Raw genomic sequence first — 13,872 nt, 5'->3', positions numbered from 1 at the left:
GAGGAACACGTGGGATTGGGCAGGGCCTGTAATGCGAAGGCAAGATTACCGATGGTCCTTAAGGGTAACAGAGTGTATTCCATGAGAAGGTAAGCGTATCAGGGGGCGGAAAAAAGTAAAGTCCGCTGATGAGATTAAGAAGTTTGCGGGATAGTGTGGCCTTAAATGACGAAGAACAGGGTTAATGGAGGTACATGGGAGAGGCCTTTGCCCTTCAGTGGGCGTAGTCAGGCCGCTGCTGCTGATGATGATGGACAGGCATTGCAAGGAGATGATGTGTTTTCGCGTAGAGGCTACCACCTCGTCCTAAAAGGAAGACGTCATTCTGACACTAACAATTGCGGTGGGCTGCCCTTTTTTCCGTAGTTTTTCTTCGGTCTGAGAGGTAGCGCCTCATTACGGGGGAAGAGCAGTAGCGAATTTGAGGGTTTTAGATAGAGTCTGTTGAAGGAAGCCAGCAAATTCCTTACTGCAGGGAGTGCATAGCGAAGGTCGCTATAAAAAGAGTGAGAAAACAGCGGTGCCTAGGACTATTGTGGAGGTAGTCAATAATTTCACGTTCGTGTTCTTCGCCTGTTTACAGTGCACATTTACTGGTTTTATTGCTAAGGCTTAACTGGAATCCCTCTAAAACCTTCGATCGGCTGGTGACTGAGTGAGTGACAAAAACTATAGTGTCCAGTATCCGGCACACGCCACTAATGCTGGAAGTCTGTAGGTGCGATCTGCACTTGTTTCAGTAGCACAGTACTGAAGGCGGTTCCAAATTCTAGCTTGATAAGTTTTTGCTCTGGAGTCCCAGATTGTAGCAATAGCATCTGCCTCTGTTTTTCCTGGAAACCATGAGATACTAAATCGTTTTGCTTTGTATAATATGAAGTTAAACTCACGGAATGCTGAGGATTCGAAGAAAAAAAAAGTGATATAAGCTGCAGCGATTCAGGTAAGGGCTATGGCAGCGTTCTCAGGCCAAATAGTGAGAAGTGGTATAGACTGTGGGGAAGAGGCATGCACGGATGCGAGTGCGAAGAGGCTACACAGGTGCGTGTGTAGCTGTATTTTGTACGCAGTAATGTAGTAATTACTCCCTAAGCATTGGCAAGAAGTTATATGAGTGATGTACCCTTCCAGTCATCACCACCATGACCCACTTTTGGAGGTTAGTGAGAAATTGAATAGGATAAATTGAAACAAAATCTCCGAAAGCGCAATAGAAGTAGCCCTTTATATATGGACCGAAATGCCTGTGTGCCAAGAGTACCAACTGATTGCTGGACGGCTAGTGCTCAAAGGAGACGCCGACGACAAAGTAAATACGGAGGGCAGGAGAGAGCGCTTCCTTAGTTAGCATACACTAAGTGGCCTGAAAGAATGCTTTTAGTAAGCGTTGCACAGGAACCTGCGTAGAACTGCTGGTGTGTCGTCAATTGCTGCAAGCTATCTTACAGTGTGCTTCACTTGGTTGTCAGTTGAGGAGAGAAGGACACTGAGATACATTTGTGCGACCAAATTATTCACGTGGTTTTTAAGCTATATTATTTCCTACCTGAAATGAATGTAGGCTAATGCATGTAACTTAAATTCTTTTTTCTCCAAACCGGCATTACATGAGGTTTCCACATTCCATATGGCTTTCCTAAACATCCGTATGTTTCCCTTAAATTCAACAAGGGCAATGATTATCTTTTGTGGCACTAAATGACACTTAAATGAGATTGCATTCTGACATACTCTGCGGAAACTTCATTAAGTTCGTAAATTTTTTATCTCCTTTCTTTACTGCCTCCTGCATGAGAGCACGTCGCATTGTTTGCATCTAGAGACAAGACCAGAGTTCTCTGTAATTGGTATCATTATTCGGGGCAGTTTATGGGATGTTCCAAATTGCCGATGCTTTGCCAGGTTATTTAGAAAGTTTTCTGTCGTATGAACGTTGAGGGCTGCCCAGAATGGCTGGCGTTCTGTTTCCGATGCCTGTCGCGTGCACCTGCTGCGATCGCTGGCGCCGCGTTATCCCTTAGCTGGCTAAAGGTCGTTCCGCATTGCATTTTTAGCCGAATCTGTCTGCGTCCCGCGCTTAATAAACGGCATTACGCAGAAGTGCTAATGCGCCCCGTCGTTTCCGCAATCCCATTGGGTGACTGCGACATGCATTCAGGCAGCTGGCAGTTCCAGGGTGCCGTAGCAGTGGTTCATAGTGTATGTTCGTTTCTTTGCTTTGGTGCAAGTATATCTCTCGCGGATTGGTACTAACAAAGCCATATCTCCTCTCCGTCAGTATAAGGGTTCTTTCGGATGAGACGGACTTCCTGGTAAGAGAAAATAGCGTGCCTTAAATGAAGCGAGCAAAAAACCAGGCGGATGGAAGGCGGGGGGCGGTGGGGGAGAGGGGAGAGGGGGAGAGGAGTGCTTCATCGAAACTGTCCTGCCTTCGAACATGCTCACAGAGAATAGAGGCCAACCTCCAGAGGCGGACATCCAGAGAGAAATTCTGTCAACAGAACACCTTAATCGGCCGCTGCCGCGAATTCGTCGCACATGCCCCCAAGCGAGGAAGAAGCGGGAACCGCCACTCGCCTAGGCTTTGTGTGTAGGAGCAGCAACGCCGCTGTCATTACTCGCACTGGTTGCAGAGCGCAAAAGCACAGCCTAGAGACGCAAAATCGCACGCAGAACGGCAAGAAAGTGCAAAATAATGTGTGTCGAGGAACGGCGTCGTCCGTATATGTTTTAGAAGGAGATCGAGCTCAGTACTGGTATGTCCGGCCGGTACGTCACTACTCGATTACGTTAAGAGTCCGGTTAAGCAGAAAACCAGGCGGGGTCCGTCGGAGTTATGTAGAGACACTCCGCATTTTTCGCAAGGGTGTTGAAGTGACACATGGAACTGTGAAATGAAAAGTGGTTAGAACATCAGAAAAATTTTAACTACAAGGCTACAACATGACTAAAACGTCAATAGAACATGCAATCATATTTATTTATTTATTTATTGATACTGCAGGCGAAAAAACTGGCTCTAGCAGGAAGGCAATACAGTAAAAGGTGTGGCAATGCAAAACAACAATAAACACTAACGAAAAATAATGCTAGGTGTAGCAGTGTTACTCAACCAAGTGCATTCTGGCACCAGCACAATAACTAACAAAACATGAAGAGCCGCACATGTGAAATAACAAACAGGCGGCCAATTTTTACTCGAAACAACACAACTGTTTTGGGGGAAAAAGGCATCACAGAGTGAAGAAGTTAGGAAAACACAGTAGATTGCAAACACTGCTTTTATTTAAGTTAGTTTATAGAAGAAGGATGTTTTTCCAGCTCTTCTGCAAAGTTCTGTGACTGCAATACCTCGACAGGTATAGAATTCCATTCATGTTTAGTACGCGGAAAGAAGCTATTGATATTGCCACCGTACGAACCATTTAGTGGCGCCGTACCGCGGCCGAACTGTTTAAGCTGGGACTTGGCAAGCCTTGGGCACTCGAGGTGCTCGAAGATCGTCTTCTTCCTCGCTCGAGCTGCCTGCTGGCTGGCACGCCCACCTCGTCTAATTAGACCCTGGTCTGTTTCTTCAACCGTTTGTCGGTGACATATTTGGAGGAGGTGCTGGGTAGCGTCCCATGTACTCTGACTGCGAGGACTCTCTTGACGCCTGTTATCCGCGCGTGGAGTCAACACCCGTCCACAAGGCGAGCCGCCGCCTGCGAGGCCTACAACCAGAGTTCGGCCAACTGGGAGCGCCGGTAAGAGCGGTAAGAGCAATGACATCAACCGTGGCTAGCCAGACAACTCAGCATTCCGGAAATTCCCCGCCATTCGTCCCTCACGAACCTCGGTCCCCGCCACCGTTCCACGGGGACAGGTTCGAGGACGTAGAAGACTGGTTGGCTAGCTTTGACCGAGTGGGGGGTTTGAATGAATGGGACGGCGAGCGCAAATTGCGCAACGTATACTTTGCGCTGCAGGACTCGACCAAAACATGGTTCGAGAACCACGAAGCTTCCTTTACCACCTGGGAGGCTTTTCGTCGAGAACTCCTAGCGACGTTTACCCCCAGCGAAAGAAAAGAAAAGGCTTAAATCGCTCTGCACTCGAGGTCCCAGAAGTCCAACGAGAGCGTCGCGATGTTCGTCGAGGACATGACGCGACTGTTCAATCGGGCTGACCCTGCTATGCCAGAGGGTGTGCCACTTAAGAAGGTGTGCCACTTAATGCGCGGCGTAAAGCAGCAGCTGTTTGCCGGGCTTGTCCGTGACCCACCAAGAACAGTGGCCGACTTCACAAGGGAGGCAACGAGTATCGAGCGCTCTCTGCAAGAACGGGGCGCGCACTACGGACGTCAGGCTACTGTAGCAGCCGCTTCCCAGTACACGCCTACATCGCTGCCCGCTGAGGAGCTTCGGGAGCTTGTAAGAAGCGTTGTGCGTGAGGAATTGGCGAAACTTCGTTTTGAAGCTCCACAGGCTAGTGTCGCTGCCGTAACGGACGTGGTCCGTGACGAAATCTGACGAGCTGTGCAGCCGCCCCCAGCTCCACATCCAGCGCCCTCTGTTATGACGTACAGCGAGGCACTACGAAGTCCTGGGCCAGTGAGGCAAGCCTTTTCTCCCGTCGTTCCCACGCCAGTGCCATCTCTGCAGTACCCAAGCGCAGCAGTACCATCTATGCCTCAGGAGTACAGGCCTCCCATGAGCAAAGCCCACGTGTGGCGAACGCCAAACAATCGGGCGCTCTGTTACCACTGCGGGGAGTCCGGCCACATCCTCCGTCACTGCCGCGACCGGAGAATGGGTTTAAGGGGGTTTTCACCTGACGCACCTCGACCGCGCTACGGTGAAAGACCACGGGATCTCGAGCTGTACCTGGCTGATAACGTGCAGTCCTCGACCCCGCAGCGGCGTCAGTCCCGATCGCCATCCCCAAGGTGGTTCTCTTCGCCCGGCCGCCCGTCGTCCTCTGGCCAGTTCAGAGGTGCGTCCCCACGTCGGGAAAACTGAAGACGGCGTCCTCCGGGGGTAGGGCCGCCGCTACTGAACCGTGTCAAGAGCCTCCATCCGAAGATTCGCCGCGACGCTCCGACCAACGACGACCTGACTCGACGACCTCAACGACGCGCTGCGACCGAGTGGTTTCTGCCGAAATCCCGGTATCCGCCGACAACCACGACGTTACCGCACTAGTGGATACCGGCGACGATTTTTCTGTAATGAGCAGTCGGTTAGCCACGGCCCTGAGGAAGGTTCTGACCCCTTGGTCTGGGCCGCTGATCCGGACAGCTGGTGGCCACCTCGTAACTCCGATCGGTGTCTGCACTTCGCGAATCCAGATCCGCGGAGTTACTTTCCCTGATTGCTTTGCTGTGTTACCCGAGTGCTCCAAAGACCTCATACTCAGTTTGGATTTTCTTCAGGAGTACGGTGCCGTTATCAATCTGCAGGAGCTAATTGTGTCGTTTTCCACCCAAGGCCCTGTCGATGATGATGCCGAGCCACGCAGGGCTAAGCTATGCGTCTATGCCGACCAGGTAGTAATCCCGTCAAGAGCCAGCATGTTTGTTACCGTAGAGTGCCCCAGCACTCGTGGCATCGCTGAAACCAACATCTCGCTGCTCCTTGGTCGGCAAGTCTGTGTAGCTCGCGGAATTATTGAATTGAACAGTGGGCGAACCGAACTTCTGGTGACCAATTCTGGTTCTGAACCTCAGTGTTTGTCAACCCGAACCTCCCTTCTCATCAGAAACGCTGCCTGGAGAGCATTATCGAATCTTTCCGCGACTGTTTTGCCTCGACCTCTAAAGTTAGACAGACTCCGCTCACAAAGCATCGCGTTATTGTTGACGCAAACCAGCGACCGTTATACCAGCCGCCTTATCGGATCTCTTCAAAGGAACGTGACACTATTCACCGACAAGTTCAAAAAATGCTCCTGGACGATGTGATACAGCCGTGGACGAGCCCGTGGGCATCGCCTGTCGTTCTTGTGGCGAAGAAGGATGGCACCCTACGGTTCTGTGTTGATTACAGGCGTCTAAACAAAGTCACCAAAAAAGACGTTTATCCGCTGCCGCGGATTGATGACTCCCTGGACCGGCTACGCCACGCCACGTATTTCTAGTCACTAGATTTACGTAGTGGCTATTGGTAGATCGAGGTGGACGAGCGCGACCGGGAAAAGACCGCTTTTATTACACCGGGTGGTCTGTACGAATTCAGGGTGCTCCCTTTCGAGCTGTGCTCGGCTCCTGCCACCTTCCAGAGAATGATGGACACCGTGCTTGCCGACCTAAAATGGCAGTCCTGCCTCGTGTACCTGGACAACGATGTCATCTTCTCCGCAACGTTCGAAGAGCACCTGAGGCGCCTGTGCGCCGTGTTCGCCGCAATTTGTTCGGACAGTCTTTCCCTCAAGCCCGAAAAGTGTCACTTCGCTTTCCAGGAGTTGAAGCTTCTGGGCCACATCGTGAGCGCTAAGGGAGTAAGCCCTGATCCCGATAGCCGCCGTCGCTGCTTTTCCCATGCCAACCGATAAGCGAAGTGTGCGCCGCTTTCTGGGCCTCTGCGCCTATTATCGACGTTTTGTGCGGAACTTCTCCCAGATTGCTGAGCCCCTCATCCGCCTCACGAAAGATGCCGAACCGTTCTTCTGGGGCCAGGAGCAACAACAGGCCTTCGAAGACCTCCGCACTCGTCTGCAAAGTACGCCCATCCTTGGCCACTTCGACGAGTCAGCCGACACTGAACTGCACACAGACGCCAGCAACATCGGCCTCGGTGCGGTCCTTATGCAGTGGCAGGATGGTCTCGAACGCGTAATCGCATACGCAAGCCGCACCTTGTCGCGCTCGGAGGCGAACTATTCCACCACTGAATAGGAATGCCTGGTAATTGTGTGGGCAGTGACCAAATTTCGCCCGTACTTATACGGCCGCCCTTTTAGAGTCGTCAGTGATCACCATTCGCTGTGCTGGATGGCCAACCTGAAAGATCCCTCGGGGCGGCTTGCACGCTGGAGCCTTCGCCTTCAAGAATTCGACGTCACCATCGTCTATAAGTCCGGCAGGAAGCACAGTGATGCCGACTGTCTGTCTCGTGCTCCTGTTGAGGACAACGGAGCTGATCCCGACACCGATTTTGCTTTTCTCGGCGCCATCTCGACGTCCGTCCTCGCTCAACACCAAAGAGTCGACAGTGAACTACGGCCTCTCATTGAGTATCTTGAAGGAAGCACTGAGTCTCCACCGCGAATCTTCTCACGTGGACTGTCGTCGTTCTGTTTGCGCGATGGCGTTCAGTATAAGAAAAACTACCATCCGACAGAAGCTGTCTATCTGCTCGTCGTACCTGCAGCCTTGCGCGACGAAGTCCTGCAGGTGTGCCATGATGACCCATCTTCTGGTCACCTGGGTTTTTCCCGCACTTTGGCGCGGATACGCCAGAAGTACTACTGGCCCAGGGTTGCTGCGGTTGTAAAGCGTTACGTCAGAACTTGTCGCGAGTGCCAACGTCGCAAGACGCCACCGAATAAGCCAGCGGGACTACTGCAGCCTATTGGTCCGCCACAAGCCTCCTTCTACCAAGTTGGCATGGACTTACTCGGCTCATTTATACAGTTCTCGCTGGGTAACCGCTACATTGTGGTAGCCACCGGCTACCTCACCCGGTACTGTGAAACTAAAGCTCTTCCTCGTGGTACCGCTGACGAAATTGCGAACTTTTTCGTTCAAAACATTGTGCTTCGTGACGGTGCACCGACCATCGTTGTAACTGACAGGGGAACGGCGTTCACCTCGGCCCTTACGCAGGAGGTTATGCGCCTTAGCGGTACCAGTCACCGCAAAACAACCGCTTACCACCCTCAAACGAACGGACTCACCGAACGGCTCAATAAGACGATCGCCGACATGATCTCCATGTATGTTGACGCAGACCAGCGGAACTGGGACGCCAGACTTCCTTACGTAACATTCGCCTATAATACTGGTATGCAAGAAACGACCCGCTTCACTCCATTTCTTTTAATGCATGGTCGCGAAGCCACCACGATGCTGGACGCAATGTTGCTTCCGAGCAGTACTCCCTCAACTGTTGTGGGTGCTGACCACTTCGTCACGCCGAGGCCGCCCGCCAACTAGCCCGACAGCGCATCCGGCACCAGCAAACCTACGACGCTCGCCACTATAACCTCCGCCATAGAGCTGTTAGTTACCAGCCCGGCGAACAAGTCTGGGTTTGGAGTCCAATCCGCATGCGTGGACGCTCCGAAAAGCTTCTGCGCAGATATTTCGGCCCCTCCGAGGTACTCCGCCAAGTCAGTGAGGTGAACGGCGAAGTTCTTCCCCGAGGAACAGTTCGTTCCTCCAGACGGCCGACCTCCGAAGTCATCCATGTCGCCCGGATGAAGCCGTACCACGCCCGCTAGCGCTGCACGCGTGTCTACACCTGCCGCCGGACACATGCGGCGCCCCTTCTCTTCGTGCTTCCCACTGCTGCGGCACCGAGTCGGTGCCCTTCAGTGAGGGGAGCAATGCCACCGTACGAACCATTCAGTGGCGCCGTACCGCGGCCGGACTGTTTAAGCTGGGACTTGCCAAGCCTTGGGCACTCGAGGTGCTCGAAGATCGTCTTCTTCCTCGCTCGAGCTGCCTGCTGGCTGGCACGCCCACCTCGTCTAATTAGAACCTGGTCTGTTTCTTCAACCGTTTGTCGGTGACAATATGGAATTTTGTTTTAAAAAATATTGGCGTAAGTGAAAGGTAATGTCTGTATCTTGTCTGGCGTGAACTTAAAGGTTTTACGCAATGAGGCCGCTGAAGTGAGCTTTTTTTATTTATAGTGTTATGTAAAAATTGGAGACGATTTACTTTACGCCTGTTATCCAGCGTACTGATTTTATTGGTAAGCATTATTAAAGACGGGGAATCCTCTCTTTTATATTTACCAAAGATGAGTCTGATAGCCTTCCTTGGAACACGCTCTAAATTCATTACATTCTTTTTAGTATGAGGATCCCATACAACTGCGGCCTACTCCAATTTCGAAAGGACAAATGTGTTGTAAGCTAACATTTTGGTATTTACAGGTGCGTTTCTAAGTTTCCTTTTCAAGAACCACAACTTGCGCAATCTGCTGAATATGTAATGGAAATATGGTTTGACCAAGAGAGTTTATTATTTAATTTGAAATCCAAATACTTGTATTTTTCAACCTCAGATATTATTGTGTTGTTAAGTACATAAGAAAATACACAGGTTCTTTTTTCCGTGTGACTGGCAGCAATACTGTTTTCTTTACATTGATTTCCATGCTCCAATGTTCATCGCAATCACGGATAGCATTAACTGGTTTCTGTAAGCAATTTCTGTCGTTCCTGGAAGCAATTTTTCTAAAAATGACACTGTCATCCGCAGATAAATTAACATGGACATCATCAGGAATTACGTCGACTATATCATTAATATAGATCAAAAACAAAAGTGGTCCTAATACGCTGCCTTTCGGTACATCAGAAGTTACCTGACAGATATTGGAAGAACATTTGTTTATTTCTACGAGTTGCTGTCTGTGACGGAGATAGGCCTTGATCCTTGTTATAATATTTGTAGGAAGACCAATGCGCTCCAGTTTGTGAAGTAATTTTGTATGGGGAAGCTTATTGAGCGCTTCAGTAAAATCACAAAAGAACATATCGACTTGCCCGGACACGTCAAGCACCTGAGAGATTTCATGAACTGACACAAGTTGGGTTATTGTTCGAAACCCATATTGTAATGGAGAGAGGTCATTATGGTCTGTCAAAAACTGACGAATAAAGCCTGCGACAATGTGCTCTAGTAATTTACTCCAAGTGCTCGTTATTGAAATGGGACGATAATTGTATATTGTATGATGGTCACCCTTTTTATGAATTGAAACAACTCTTGCGGTACGCCAGTCAGATGGTATTTCTCCTAACTGTAATGATAATTAAAAACTCAGTTAAAAAAATCATATCTGTTCCGCATACCTACGTAAAAAGGCATTTGGCATATTATCCGGCCCTGCAGATTTCCTGACATCAACTTTTAAGAGCATATCCAGAGCACCTTGCCCGGAAATCGCAATGTCGTGTACAAAAGACCTATCAGTGTTATAATGTTCAAATTCATCCAGATCAGAAAACACAGAAGACACTGGAATCGTCTAGAATAATTTCACCATTAACCTTAATTTTATGAATTGCCTGTTCAGATTGACCAAAAAAACGCCAAAACTTGTGTGGAGCATGTGAAATAAAATCAGCAAGGCCATGGCTCAAGAACTTTTCTCGGACTGCTTTAACTTTTGTTAGTAATTCAATTTTCTATTTTTTATAAGACGAACTCTGCCTACCATGTTTCTTCTTCATTCGTAGGTGTTTGCAGCGCACACGAAACACGGACGGACAGAAAAGGGAACGAAACACAGCGGTGTGTTTCGTTCCATTTCTGTCCGTCCGTGTTTCGTGTGCGCTGCAAACACGTACAGCATGAAAAACCAACTAGCCCAAGAAAAGACGATTCTTCATTCGCTTTGCCTTTCGCTTAGTTTGGATATCATCTTTTTTATCCATGGGTTTGATGGAGGTTTCTTGACACTTCTCAGTGGAATGAATCTATTAATCTAATAGGAGGCTATGTCCCTGAACTTTTGCCATGAAAGCTCGACATCATCATGGACAATATTTAGGTGTAGATCTAAGTAATCGATAATTGATGTATCATTTGCTTTAGCATAGCCCGTAGCCTAAATTCGTTGTTGTTTTCTTATATTGACATTGATTGTTGATGAAAAAGAAATTAATTTGTGGTCTCAAATGCCTGGATCAATTTCAGCAGTTCCTTTATGAAAAATTTCACTGAGAAATAAGAGGTCTAGAAATATTGCCTCGTCTGGTAGATGCAGTAATAATCTGTTCAAGACTAAAAGTTAGCATCATATTGTAACGTGGTAGTTCCGCGTGGGATTGCAGAGAACGGACACGGAAGACAGGGCTTTCAAACGACAGGCGTTTACTGCAGGCACCAGCCGACGATGATGATGATGATGATGTCCTCGGGCTGAATGGCACATACCCACGGCGGGGGATTGGCCAGGGTGCATAGCGGATACAAACGCACTCATGTACAGGGAATGGAGTATAATTAAATCTAAAAATTTGGGACGCAGAGCTAGAATTTGTACAATACAAAAAATACGGAGAAAGAAAAGTTGTGAATTCAAATTCTAGCACCAGCCGACACTGCTCGACCGTCGTCTTCTTCAAAACTCACGAGCTTCGTCTTCGTCTTTCCTGATGCGCATATCAGTGCATGCACCGCCTAATGTAACAATATCAATGAGTATATCACAGAAAGGACTGTGCCCATATCTCCAGTTCCATTTTCTTTGAGGAAGATTGAAATCACCAGTAATTATTAAGTTTTTTCCTGTGAATTTGAAAAGGTATTCGTATGATTTATGCATAAAGGGATCATCAGCATTTGGTACGCGGTACACAGAACATAGTATGAATGAAAAATCCCAGACAGACATTCAAAAACAAGGTTTTGTGGTTATCAATTTGATCTGGTTCCCTTATATCAACACTATTTTTTGCTATAACTGCGACGCCACCACCTCGGGAGAATCTATCTCTTCTAAACATAGGGTATCCTGGCGGAATTATTTCGTAATTCTGCACTACGTCATGCAACCAGGTTTCAGAAATGCATATATGAGGATCATATGCTAATAACAGATCTTGCTGTCTTTCTATTTTGTTGACAATGCTTTGGGAATTGAGTGAAAGCAGCCGAAACCGGAAAGACCGTGATTGTTGTTCTGCCTGCTCTAATCTCATTTCTGTGTGTCATCCCTTTTTGGAAGTAGTTTTCGTGTGTTGTGTACGTCGTCCCAAATGTAGAAGTCATCCCTAACGCGAATCTTATCGTGAAGAAGCCAGACCTTTTTGCCGCTATCTTTTTCTTCTTTCGCGCTATTCCAAAGTAGACGGCGCTTGCACAGCATGTCTGCGCAGTAATAATTTTGCAAGGATATTCCTGATCCTTTCAGTACGTGAACATTCTTCACGAGGGTTTGTTCTCCAGTGTAATCCTGGAAAAACGTAATGACTGGCCTTCCTGTGGGTCTTTTCTCGAGTCTGTGAATTCTCGCTACTGGTTGGTTAGTTGGCTGGTTTATGGGGTTTGAAGTTGAGACGCCGTAGTGAAGGGCTCCGGAAATTTCGACCACCTGGGGTTCTTTAATGTGCACTGACATCGCACAGTATACGGGCCTCTAGAATTTCTTCTCCAAAGAAGTTCAACCACCGCGGCCGGAATCGAACCCGCGTCTGAAACACAATTTACCCCCCCCCCCCCCCTTATCCTTAAAGACGTCTTGAATAACCTTCCCCCGTAGCGCTATTTCTGTTTCATTAGGATTTTCGGTAATCCCAAAAACAATCATGTTTGAACGGCGGCTGCGGTTTTTCAAATCAACCAGTTTTTCATTGTGAAGTTTCAGTAGGTCGTGCCCTGCGGTTGCAACTGCATTTGTTTCTTCGTTTTCATCGGTCTTTGCTCGAACCTCGGTTGTATTGCATTCCAAGCTGTTTAAACGCTTTTCTAAACAGTGTATTGCTGTCTCCGTGGATTCAAGGCGTTCTTTCAATGAAGCGTTGTCAGGTCCAATTGCTTGCTGGCCACTCAATATAGACGAACATTTCATCAACAGCCGGTCCCGGATTTTCTTCAATGCCCCCACAAACGAAGAGCTTACAAGAATTTAAACACTGAAAGGCAATATTTAAGCACAGATGTGGGCACGGCAGTAGAAGAAAGCGATCATCACTGCGTATTGTGCTGTTGTAACTAACCTGTACAAGAAGAATCAGACGTATGGTCTGCGATGTGCGCCCAAGGATTTCGCCGCGCCCACTGGCAAGTCCATCGTGCGGTGCTGTATTTATAGCAGTTCAATCTGGTGATGTCAGGAACCAGTGACCTGAAAACACTGCATCATCCGTTTTCGGAAAGAGGCACAAAACTGCATGGTCGATATGGCTTAATGTCACTGTTGTAAACGGCTTGGATGAAGGCGCAATAAGGAGGCTGGTAGTTGGCAGGAACAAAGCCTGTACAAGAAACATAGTCAGCGATGTGCGCCCAAGGCTTTCGCCGCGCCCACCCACATATGAAGCAAATAAATCGCGCTATGAAGAAAATTGGGGTAATCAGTCGGAAACTGAACCCCTCAGGAATTGATCGAACCCCTCAGTCAGGCACGCTAACCCTAAGTCACTGGGAACCTTTTCTTCTTGATTGCACGGAGGTACTACGACAATAACCAGCTTATAGACTTACTTAACCTAAGGTCCCTCTATAATTTTAATGTAGTGACAAATGATGCGCGCCCCGCCTAGAAAGGTCCTGTAGAAGACGATGCCCACTTTAAACCGCGGCAATCATCAGGTGGGAATACATCTTCATATACGAAGGAATAAAAACTACTGGTGTTTGACTGTGGCGAAAAACGAAAAATAAAACCAGGGCCCGAACATTAAACCTAATCATGCAATTTAAAAGGCAACTTTTGTGTGTAACTATGCTTTGGCACATAGAGCGGTTACTTTGGCCTCATGATCGTCATCATCATCAGCGTGATTACGCCGACTGCAGGGCCTGCAGTCGGCCATCTCTAGGAATGCGTAAAAAGAATTCCGAGAATTGCCCGGACTGAAAAACGTCCGACGTGAAATCGCTGAAGCCTGTGATAATCAAGGAAAGTAAACAACGTCGTGTGTGCTTCTGTGGAAACGAATGGTTCAGCATTGCCTCTTCCTACTGGGTGTGTGAAGTGTACCGATTATTAC

The 13,872-nt window shown here is 48.4% G+C and overlaps 1 pseudogene; it reads right to left on the bottom strand.

The window, feature by feature from the left end:
- Nucleotides 1-1,776: 1,776 nt before the first annotated feature.
- LOC149333909 (uncharacterized) lies at nucleotides 1,777-13,695 on the bottom strand (annotated as a pseudogene).
- Between the last annotated feature and the right edge of the window lie 177 nt (nucleotides 13,696-13,872).

The sequence above is a fragment of the Amblyomma mixtum genome, chromosome 8 (assembly GCF_055824585.1).
Source record: "Amblyomma mixtum isolate Tamu chromosome 8, ASM5582458v1, whole genome shotgun sequence".
NCBI lineage: Eukaryota > Metazoa > Arthropoda > Arachnida > Ixodida > Ixodidae > Amblyomma > Amblyomma mixtum.
The sequence above is the reverse complement of the archived record's forward strand: the minus strand, read 5'-3'. Positions and strand labels throughout refer to the sequence as shown.